The sequence below is a fragment of the Puma concolor genome, chromosome A2, assembly GCF_028749965.1.
Source record: "Puma concolor isolate L17-30 chromosome A2, mPumCon1.1.hap2, whole genome shotgun sequence".
NCBI lineage: Eukaryota > Metazoa > Chordata > Mammalia > Carnivora > Felidae > Puma > Puma concolor.
Window position 1 is genome coordinate 129,321,284 of NC_141668.1, and position 11,306 is coordinate 129,332,589.

General features: G+C 34.8%; 1 non-coding gene across 1 annotated transcript; it reads left to right on the plus strand.

Moving 5' to 3' along the window:
• Positions 1 to 9,779: 9,779 nt before the first annotated feature.
• Positions 9,780 to 9,886, plus strand: LOC112859555 (U6 spliceosomal RNA). The gene has a single exon (XR_003223530.2). It is a non-coding gene; the product is annotated as a U6 spliceosomal RNA (small nuclear RNA).
• The last annotated feature ends 1,420 nt before the right edge of the window (positions 9,887 to 11,306 follow it).

Genomic DNA, 11,306 nt, shown 5'->3' on the forward strand with positions numbered 1-11,306 from the left:
TAGGTAGTATATGGTAAAGGCTGGCATTTGGTTTGCCTAGAGGACTTGATCTTCAGGTACAGTTGCCATTAATACTGGAAAGAAATGCATTCAAGAACTCTAATTCTTCAAAGTGAAAGGAGATTAAATATATATATTTAAGCTGCATAATGTCAGTTTCAATTGAACTCTATCTTTAAAAATAAAGCAAACTCCTTCAGAATAGTGAAGTGTCTATGAGAATGTCCCTGCATCCAAAAAAGTTATTATTAATCATATTAAATAATAATGTTTAACAGCCATAGCTCCAGAAAAAAAGTGTAAAAATTGACAAGTGGGCATTTCATTAGAACTTGTCAAAAATCTGCATTTAACTAAACATAATTATATACAATAGAGTGGAAATTGGTGTAGAGAATAGATGCTCAGGTTACAAAATGTAAAACTTAAAATATACAAGACTTGAGTTCCTGTAGTAAATATTTCTCTTAATGATGCAGTTAAGTTAAACTCATACTCAGTGGAGAAGCCACAAAGGATAAAACATCTTGGATTGCCTTTCATGGAACACCAGAAATTTAGAACATTGATTGAACTGTATAAATATTAAAGGTTCTTTGCCACCTCCTTAATGTTACAGCTTTATTCATTGTGAGGTGTAGAAAGTAAGAGGGAAGAATGAAATCAAGATAGCCTATATAAAAAACAGTGGTCAGATCTGGTAGTATATAAACTCACTGTAAAAATAAGCATAAGGGAAATTCATCAAGAGCTATACAGGAGAATACAAATGACCGATGGCTGGTTCAGTCAGGGATCACTGCAGGGAAACAAAACCATCCATGTACTGAGCAGGTCTCAGGTAATCTATGACTTCTAAGTTGTTCAGCTCTCCTCTTCCAACACACAATGCTCAGCCTCTCTATTCTGCCCACTGATAAGATTTCCTGAACTGAAAGAAACACCAAGAGAGAAATAAAAGTCATGCGTTCTTGGTTCTCAAAGGCACGAGTTAAGTCCTAAGTTCATTCCCTGAAAATGAATTCATCCAGCCTCATGTGCCTCTCTTGTACTGTGCTTTGCCATAAACGCCTCACATCCATTTTTGATACTGCAAAGCAGCATATTTCATGAAATATGCGATAAGTTCACACATCTGAGATTAGAATTTGGCTGATTGTCCTTTCAAATGCTAAATAAAAACCAGGTTGATTGCTATAGCACTTTGTCACAGATACCAAACGGAATCCATATATCACAAATGGAACTAGGGCATACTCACGCCAGATTCGCTAAATATACAAATTAATTCTTCAAGAAATAGATTTCTGTAAAATACCAATAAAACGGGTGTCTTTCATAGTGTTAGAATCTCTTCTGTAACATAATTGGCATAAATTATTTGAAAAATAGTTCCAATGGCATGATCTAAATGTTCTAAATAACATTTTTAATGTTTTTAATAGTACCGAACTTTTCATCTGAAATCAACCTTGTATAAAATATTTATAAGATAACACGTAAAGTGTGTAAAAGTCTCTATCTTCTATTCTTGCCCTTTGTTAACTCTCTACAGAGTGACATAAACAATAGCGGTGCATAAAATGTGAGATAGATGCTACTGTGCACAAAAATTACATTGCGTCTAATTAAACTTGGAAGAAAAAAATAAAATGAAAGACAATGCATTTATGGCATGACAGTAAATTGTTTTAGCAATCATGAAATCATTGATATTAACATTCTTCCCGAAATTAAATTTAAAATAAATTGAATGGTTGTCTTGGTAACTTTGGGGGGGGGGTAATAGTTTTTTGAGAAGTTGACATACACAGTTCCTTTTTGTGTTCCAAGACTTAAAAAAGACTTGTAAGAACACGAAGAGTGGATTGATGTTCAAAATCTTAGCAGGCAAACTTTTCCTATTCAAGATTTGTCAAATCAAAGAATATCACTAGAGTATCTGATATGCCTTTCTAGAAAAGTTATGACCTATCAGCAGTTATTCAAATAGGGTTGAAAGTGGTCTTTACCTGATTGGATAATATAAATCTTGAGATGATAGTAGAAAAACGATGGGGGAGGAGAAATAAATCCTTCAGTGATCCCATAAATCATGTAAAAGAGCCTTCAGCTCCTATGTATCAGGGTTAAATTTATACATTTTAGCACACTTTAATATAATGTGTGGACAGAGATGAATATTGCATTGAGAGTTGATTTATATGAGTTTTAGAAGTTTCTATAAAACTAATTTTGTGTTTCCTTATAATTTAGTATCACACACCTATTTGGAATGAGTATTTAATGGGAAGCTTTAATTAATATTTAAATTATAAATGTAAACAAAATATGGAGACTTTCAAACACTCACCATCTTCTGAATAAAATTTTGCCAGTTCTTTTGGGTTTAATATATTTTTCTAAAAATAAATCAAGAATTAATGTCAAGGTATTTCTGAAAGCAATATATCTATACGTCAAGGACAGTATGACACTCATTAATCCATAATCAAAGTAAAAATACAAAAGAGAACACACAATTTCTCATTTGGCATTAATTAGATCAATCAAGTACTTAGAAAGTAGTGGGGAAAAAATACTTAAACTGAAGCTAAACATCTGTTTGTCCAAGTTACGGATGAGGTTGGGTCAGACATTCTGAAAGGCTTCAGGATTCTATGATTCTAAAGTATCAAAAGGATAATGATAAGGATCAAGGAGTACTGAGTCTCCAGAAAGAAAAGTTTAATAAAAACTCACTGTAAACAATTTTAAATATACAATTCCATACATGAACTATATCATGATGAAGTAGCTACTGTTCTTGCCTACCATAATTGCTGGGCCTTAACCTGTCACACCAAAGGCTGCTTAATATGAACACCTGTGATTCTCTACCTAAAGTCTTTATCTAGCTGTGGAGTATACTTGCCCTGGGTGGAGGGCAAGCCATAAGTACTTGAGAGTTAGAGCCCATGAAAGCAGCTTTCAGCAAATGATGAAAGGGAGCTGGTGGATACATACCCTAGGATCCTCACACCTCGGCCGGGGGAACTTCGAGCTGTACTCTGTCTCCCAGGGTTCTCCAGTATGACAGCTCCAGTAAGTCACTGTGGTATATATCTTGATCATACTACACTATGGACTAGCTTACCCTTTTTCCCTGTCTCAATTCCCTGCTTCCTACTGCTATTCCAATGATCACCTCCCAAATTACTTGTGTAAGACGACCCTTTTGGGATGGCTTCTGGAGAAACCCAAATTCTGGGCACAAATTAACTCTAAAACGAATCAAATAACTTTATATGTGATTAGTTAAGTGAGACTAATATTGGGGGAAAAAAGCGATGTCTTAGTTATTGACTAAGAAGACATTTTATAATGTGTGAATAAAATATGTGAACGACCACACACGATAGGCATTGTAGCAGTGTTTCTCAGCCTTGTCGCTTCTGACACGCTGACATGGACAGTTCTTTGTCGTGGACAGTGTACTGTACATTGTATGATTTTTAGCAGCATCCTAGCCTCTACTCACTATATTCTCCATCCTGCTGTGACAACCAAAACTCTCTCTAGACATTGAAAAATGGTGGTGGTGGGGGTCATCTCCCATTATCCCCTTTCAAGAACCACTAGATTATAGAAAAAAAACTTCATTTAACAAGTTCAATAAAATTCACTCATTGAACTATCACATACAGAATATTATGTAACAGGCATTGTGTTAGTAAATGATTAAAAAACACATGTAAGTTCCTGATTTCAGAGTTTATATTCTAGTCAGAGGAAAAGAATTAAAACCACCTATTACCTCACAGTGAGAAATTTTCCAAAATTCAGAGGCATTTTCCAATGGAGGCTATAGAATGAATGAATAATTTCTTCCAAAATTATATGTATGTGTGTGTGTATGTGTGTGTGTAGATATATATATATATATATATATATATATATATATATATATATATCTACACACACATACATATCCATGGTGTGAGTGTATGTCTGCAAATTGTGTATGATTTTAATTCTGATGAGGCAAAAGACTGTTAACTTTCACAGTGTAAGTTCTGCATGGTGGGAGTGAAGGATGAGATATCTGCCCTTGGTTTTTGTTTCATGCCTTCTGTGCTGAAATACTGTGAGAGATTGAGCACATTTCGCTTTCTCTCACTATTGCAATTTTGTTCTTTTTCTTTCCTCCTTTCAGGAATATGGCGCATAACTTCTACCTACCTTCTCCCCCAAGTTGTTGTTGTTGTTGTTGTTGTTGTTGTTGTTGTTGTTGTTGTTGTTGTTGCTGTTAAATAACATGCACGTTTCTGTTGAACAAATTCAAATGATCATAACTGCAAACATTCAAGAAGCACTGGCAGGTAAATTTTCTTACTTTTTAGTCCACTTTTCTCAGAATTGCTATAATATTTTCTCTCCTAGTCTCATGTAACTCCTTTTTTATGAGTCATATAAAGTTGTCGTCACCATGACCTAGTATGACAGTTGTATGAGGCACACTGGGTTCCCTCAATATCTCTTTGTGCTCATCAGTCCTGCAGGTGTGGAAGGCCTTATCCTGGGATCACTTGAGTCTCTGTACCTGAGGACTTCCTCTTCCCCTGTTGACCTGTGGATGGGACTTATGAAAAGTGACAACTGTAGCACATTAATGCCTCCATAGCAGCTCTAGGCCAATGATGGATGAAAGCTGGAAAATAACTATCCAAGCTTCTGACGTGTTTCCCACACTCTTTTCCAGAATTTTCCAGGGGTAGTGAGCCACTGTGTACCCTATTTCCTTTCCTTTCCTTTCCTTTCCTTTCCTTTCCTTTCCTTTCCTTTCCTGTCCTGTCCTGTCCTGTCCTGTCCTGTCCTGTCCTGTCTCAATCCCTCACACCCCTATGATACTCTCTAGTGTCCATTCATCCTATGATACACTTTTGGATGGGTTGAAAGAAAGATCACCACTTTTTGGAGTTTATAATCTAATGTGAATGGTGGAAATCATTACTAATGTGCACATGATTATTAATGTATAAAATATCACTATTCTCTTAGACACTACATAGGATCTTCTGTTAAAGGGAGAGGTGCAGGCTAGGGATATGAAATTACGGTATCGGCATACTTGCTCCATATTGATTGTTTTTTTTTATTCTTGCAGGGGTAGGAGAAGGTAATGCTATAACAGTATTAAATAATATCCTTTGGTATTTTACCTTTTAATGGCTTGATTATTTTTTAATGCCATACCGCTGTCTTGAAAGTCAGAGTTCTGATAATCAGTTCTCAGGGAAGCATGTAAGAAAAAATGTAATTTGTTCAGCAGAGGCATAATCCTTACTCACACTCTGATCAGAAGAAAGCCACATCAGTACAGAATATCATCACACCGATCATTTCGATGACACACAGAAGCACCTGGTATATGTGGAGTGACTGCTTCTTTGTATGAGCTCACACCTGACATGAAGGTTAAAACACTGGTTGGTACACCAACAAGTAGAAAACATAATTTGGGCAGTTACAGCAGAGAACAACTGTGTACGTTTGAAGTAAAAGACTCATCAAAGTCCAGGCCTACCATTTAAAATTTCACAGTTGAATGTTTTCATTTTGTCCAGGTTTTCAAAACCCATATTGTATGTGATTTACATGGTGCTATTTTGCTGTTTTCAAATCTATGCAAATATAGTGGTGGGTGTAATAAATTCTTAATACATAATTTTAAACCATTTTGTGCTCCTTTTAGCTAATGTGTTAAAGGATAAAATGTGCATATAAATGTGTTTGTGAGAAAGGTGCTGTTAAGTAAAGAAACATTCACTAAAGGAATAATGTTGCAATTGGGAGATAATAATTTCCAATATGCTTTCTTTCACTGAAAATAAATATTACTTGACAGTACTGAATTGATGACAGTACCGAATATGCTGCTTTGAACTAATAAGTACTTTATTTACATAAAGAAACGTGGTTTTAGAGCTGTAGTTTTTGTTCTGTTTTGTTTTCTTTCTTATTTTGTTTCTTTCTTGCCAAGGTACTTCTCAGAAGGATGTTAAGTGTATGAACTAAAACACAAGGGATTATAAAAGATACAAACGAAACAAAGTATTCTGAAATACAATTATCCAAATATTATTAGGACATATTTGTGACAGAGCGATGTATGCTCTTGAATACCAATAAGATAACACGATCTAGCAGTGGGTTTAACAACAACTATAATTTCAAAGTAAAGATGAGCAATACTTCAAGACATCTGCAGAAAGGGTAATAGGACTACAAAATGTGTACCTTCTATTAGCGATGGAGTATAGGTTCTAATACTGCTGTGGTTTGTTGCCTACATTCATAATTAAAGAACATTCTGGAAATAAAGATACAATTTTGTATATATTACTAATCAAATTCACAAACCTCCTAGGTTCTGTTCGAAAGTAATAATATGACATTGGTTGACAGTGTTATGACAGTGTTAAGAGAACCCTGACAGTATATGACAGTGTTAAAGAACCCTGAGGAAGGGTGCCTGGGTGGCTCAGTCAGTTGAGCGTCCGACTTCCAGTCAGGTCATGATCTCATGGTTCATGGGTTCGAGCCCATCATCGGGCTCTGTGCTGACAGCTCGGAGCCTGCAGCGCCTGCTTCAGATTCTGTGTCTCCCTCTCTCTCTGCCCCTTCCCTGCTTGCTCTCTCTCTCTCTCTCAAAAATAAACATTAAAAAAAAAAAAAAAGAACCCTGAAGATCTGCTAACCCAAACTTGTTTTCACAAAGAAATGACTGGAAGAATCCACAAAATCAGTTTTCATTTTTTACATTAGTAATAATTCAAATGGAAATGCAAATCAATACAAATTAATAAAATAGTCTAACAGCACAGGAGTTGTAAAGAATATGGTAAGCTGGAGCACAAAGGCTCTTTCTGAAAGAAATTGTATACGCATGCCAAAAAAAAAGTCTTAAAGTCCAAGTTGGGGCCACCAATTTGTGACCTCTGATAAAATGTGTAAAACCAAAAGACAGTTTTAAATATTTTATATTTTTGAAAGCTAGTAGCAAGTGTTATCTTCTGTCTTTATCACCCACACATATCGCTCTAGGTAAGCAGAAAATATTATCGCTGTTTCACAGGAGGAAAATACATGAAGAACAATCTCTGCCACATATCCAGTTAGAAAACCTAGACATAATAGCCAGTATTCTACTTTCCTCTAGAGAATAAATAATTCCCGAGACCCTGTGTTGGTAAGACATTTTTAGAAAAGAGAAGAGAAAAGAAGAGAAGGGAAGAGATCAAATTTTGTGTAGAGTAGGAGCAAACAGTAAAACTTAACTTGCAAATGAATGCATAAGATAATAAGTCCCTGTGTGCTGAGTTGTCTACTCTGTGCATTGTGCTCAATTCCTGACTGGTATATATTCCTAGCCTTCATAACGATTCTGCAGAGTAGGCCTTGGCATCAATATGAGACACCCAGACTTGTATGAGACAAGAAAAGGAGTTCAATTATGGAAATCCCAAAGTGCTCACTGTCACCATACAGGCAAAACATCATCATAACTGTTCTCTCCCACTCTCACTTCCATATGGGCCTAAGCTAAATCTTCTAAAACCAATGCTAAGACAGAAATAATAATTTAATCAGAATATTACTACCTCAGTTTTGGTAATTAAACATGCCACAAAACCTTTTGGCCTCTGTATCTGTTGACTTTAAGAATGTCAACTTGTACAGTACAGGTTATTTTTACCCAACGGATTTTTAAAATTGAAATTATGAAATCCATACTTTATGGAAGAGAGAAGCAAAAATACGGCAAAACTCAATTTCATATAAAATGTTTTATCATTATTTAGTCGATTGGAAATAAAATTAAAATCGATTTATCTAAGCATCAATATCAAGTAAGTATTAAAATCTTTAATTCTCTTAATGCACTATTGGGAAACTTGATGCTATTTTCACTCTTTTACGGAAACAAATATATATTGATAACATAGTTAATATATCATGTTGAATTGTCTTCACATTACATAGCTTTTCATTTTTTTTCAATTTTCAAATAGTTAAAATTAATGCTTTATTACATTCTATTGTCATTTAAATTCAAATTTTAATGATATATATTTTATTTGTGTTTGAAACTTCATAAATGAAAGTAGAAAACAAAATAAATTAATATTTACAAAGAAAACCCTGGGAAGTGTTAAATTTAAATGTTTATGTCACTGCAGATAAAAGCCATTTTTCTTTTATCTATACATCTTCTAATTTTCCATGAAAGCTTGTATTACTGTCATAATAAAAATTAAGCTTGTGTTAAAAAAATATGTTAGAATTTCTTGCACACTTTCTTATTGTGCCCACAGAAAAATCATAGTTTTTTATTTTCCATAAATGGAAAAAAGTTGTGCAGGACAATGGACCAGGGTGAAAGTAACTGAGATTTCACACAACGTGGTAGAGAAAGGCCTCTGTGACACGGTGACATCTGAGAAGCAACGGAACAAGAAACAGAGCCGTACAGGAAGCAGAGGGTTGGAAGAGGCATCTGGGCGAGAGAACAGAAGTTGTCAGAGAGGACGCATGCTTTCAAATAATATTTATCAGCACGTGTTATGTATGTATGTTATGTTTTTCACTGCTGTGAATGTACCAAACAACCAAAAGACATGATTCCTACCCTCCAGGAATTTTAACTTGAGTCAGGTGAGAAGTGTGAGAAACAGAAAAGAACTACAAAACAATTCAAAGTAATTTCTCTTATTTAAAAAACAGTCCATATCAATTAAAACCCGTCATCTATTCCACTTAATTTAGGGTATTAAAGATAGATTTTATATTTAGATGATACTAAAGCTTGCAATATATTCTCCTATAATTAAAAGCCATTGGCTGTTTGCATTTAAGTCTTTTTTAATGAGTCAGGATTAAGAGTCTATGCTTTGTCCATAGTTTTAATTTTTAAAACTACATTATATTTCCTTCCATGGTAATACAAAAATAGATCCTCTAACCGTAAATTACTTTTGACAAATCTTTCGGCAAACTCTAAAACATCAAAGCAACAAAGATGCAGGAGATTTAACATTTACAAAATGTTCTTTGGATCTTTTCAGATACTGCCATTATCTCTAAATTTTTAAATGTATTCTTTTAATAAATATTTTGCTGTTTCGCATTATGATGCCATGGCACTCCAGTTAACTTGATACCTATTCCTTTGTGTATGAACAGTTTCAATCATGTGCCAAATTTATTTCTGCTGCAAGTAAAGATCTATCCTTTTATGGACACATCTGTTAGATGGAATGTTTAGTTGATCAAAATGTATCCTGGAGAGCGTAATAGTATAATATTAAAGGGGCATGATGTCAAGCCAGTCCAGAAAAAGACCACATAAATATTAGACTAAAAAAGAACTTTGACTTGGGAGAAAGAAGAGAATAATTATTGGATTACTAAACATTTGTAAACCGATGGAATAAAAAGGTTAATAAACACCTTGTGGGAAATAAGTAGGTTCAATCCAGATCCCTTTCAAGTAGATAACTAATACACTCAGGTGTCCCTCCAACAGGAAATAATTGAAAGCGTATTGACAACTATGGGCTAAGCCTTTTGAATAAAATGTCTACAGTGAAAATCTATTAAGTTTCACATATTTATTCAACAAATACTTCAGTCATGAGGCTAGGAAAGACAATTATAAGTAGATTAGACATTATCTCTGCCCTCAAAAGGCCTATAATTTAGTAAGGTTATAATCAAGGAAGAACATTATTATAAGAATGCTCACTTTAGCAGCACACACACTAAAACTGGAATGATAGAGAGAAGATTACTATGGTCCCTGAGCAGGGACGATAGGCAAATTTGTGAACTGTTCACTATTTTAAAAAACTTGGCTCTAAAAAAGTGTTATAGAAATTAATATTAAAGGGCTTTGACATATATATGTGTATATATATATAAAATGCATATATATACATACACACACACACACACACACACACACATACATAACATGATGTAGGATGCATTTTATGCTCTTCACAAGAAATCTGCTTTAATATAAATACACAGGTTAAAGGTCAAAGAATGGAAATAAATTTACCATCCAAACACTAATTAGAAAGGAAAATGTGAGGATGGCTATAATAAATAAGACTCGAAATAATACTTGTTGGTAAGGATGTGGAGAAACTGGAACCTTCATAGATTGTTGGAATGGAAAATGAGGCAGCTACTTTGGAAAACAGTGTAACAATTTCTCATAAAGTTAAATACAGAGTCAGCACATGACCCAGCCATTCAGTTCCTAAGTATATGCCAAACAGAAATGGAAACATTTGTACATGAAATGCACAAGTATATTATTCATGAAGACCAAAAAGTGGAAACAGCCCAAAAGTCCACCAATAGATAAATGGATAAATCAATGTGGCATATCCAAATGGGGTAGGCAGAATAAAAGCCTCCAAATATGACCATGTCGTAATCCCTGGAACCTGTGAGTATGTTTCTTTACCTGGCAAAAGGGGCTTTCCAAAGATGTGTAAGTTAAGGGCTTTGAGACGGGAGGTTACCCTGAAAGATCAAGGTGTCCAGTGGAATCACAAAGCTCCTTAAAACTTGAGGAAGGAGACTGAAGAGTCAGTCACAGTAATTCCATGTGAGAACTCCACCTGCTTTTGTTGGCTTTGAAAATGGAGAGAGAGAGAGGGCCATAAAGCAAGGACTAGGGGACCAGGGGACATCTTGTTCCTTGGAACAAACAAGGAAATGAATTCTCCTCAGCTTCCAGACAGGAATGCAGCTTAGCCATCATCTTGATTTTAACAAAGTGAGGCTCATACTGAATTTCTAATCTGTAGAACTGATAGACAATACATTTATGTTGATTCAGGCCACTAAATCTGTTACATCAGCAATAGGAAACAAATATGCTATTCACTGGAATATCACCAAACTATGAAAATAAATAGGCATAGGTACCTGTTACACCATGGATGAAGATTGAAAACACTATGCTAAGTGAAACAAGCCAGTCACAAAGACCACATATTGTATGATTCTACTTATATGAAATGTCCAGAGTAAGCAAATTTATAGAAACAGAAAGTAGACTAGCAGTTGCTTAAAGTGAGTGTGGGGGTCTAGCAAGGACAGGGTTCACTGCTAATAAATAAATACAGGGATTCTTTGGGTAAACAGAGCCTTCTCCAATTAGATTATGGTATTGGCTTCACAACCCTATGTGTGAATGAATATACTAAAAAAAGCACTTTAAATGGATGAGCTGTATGATGTCTGAA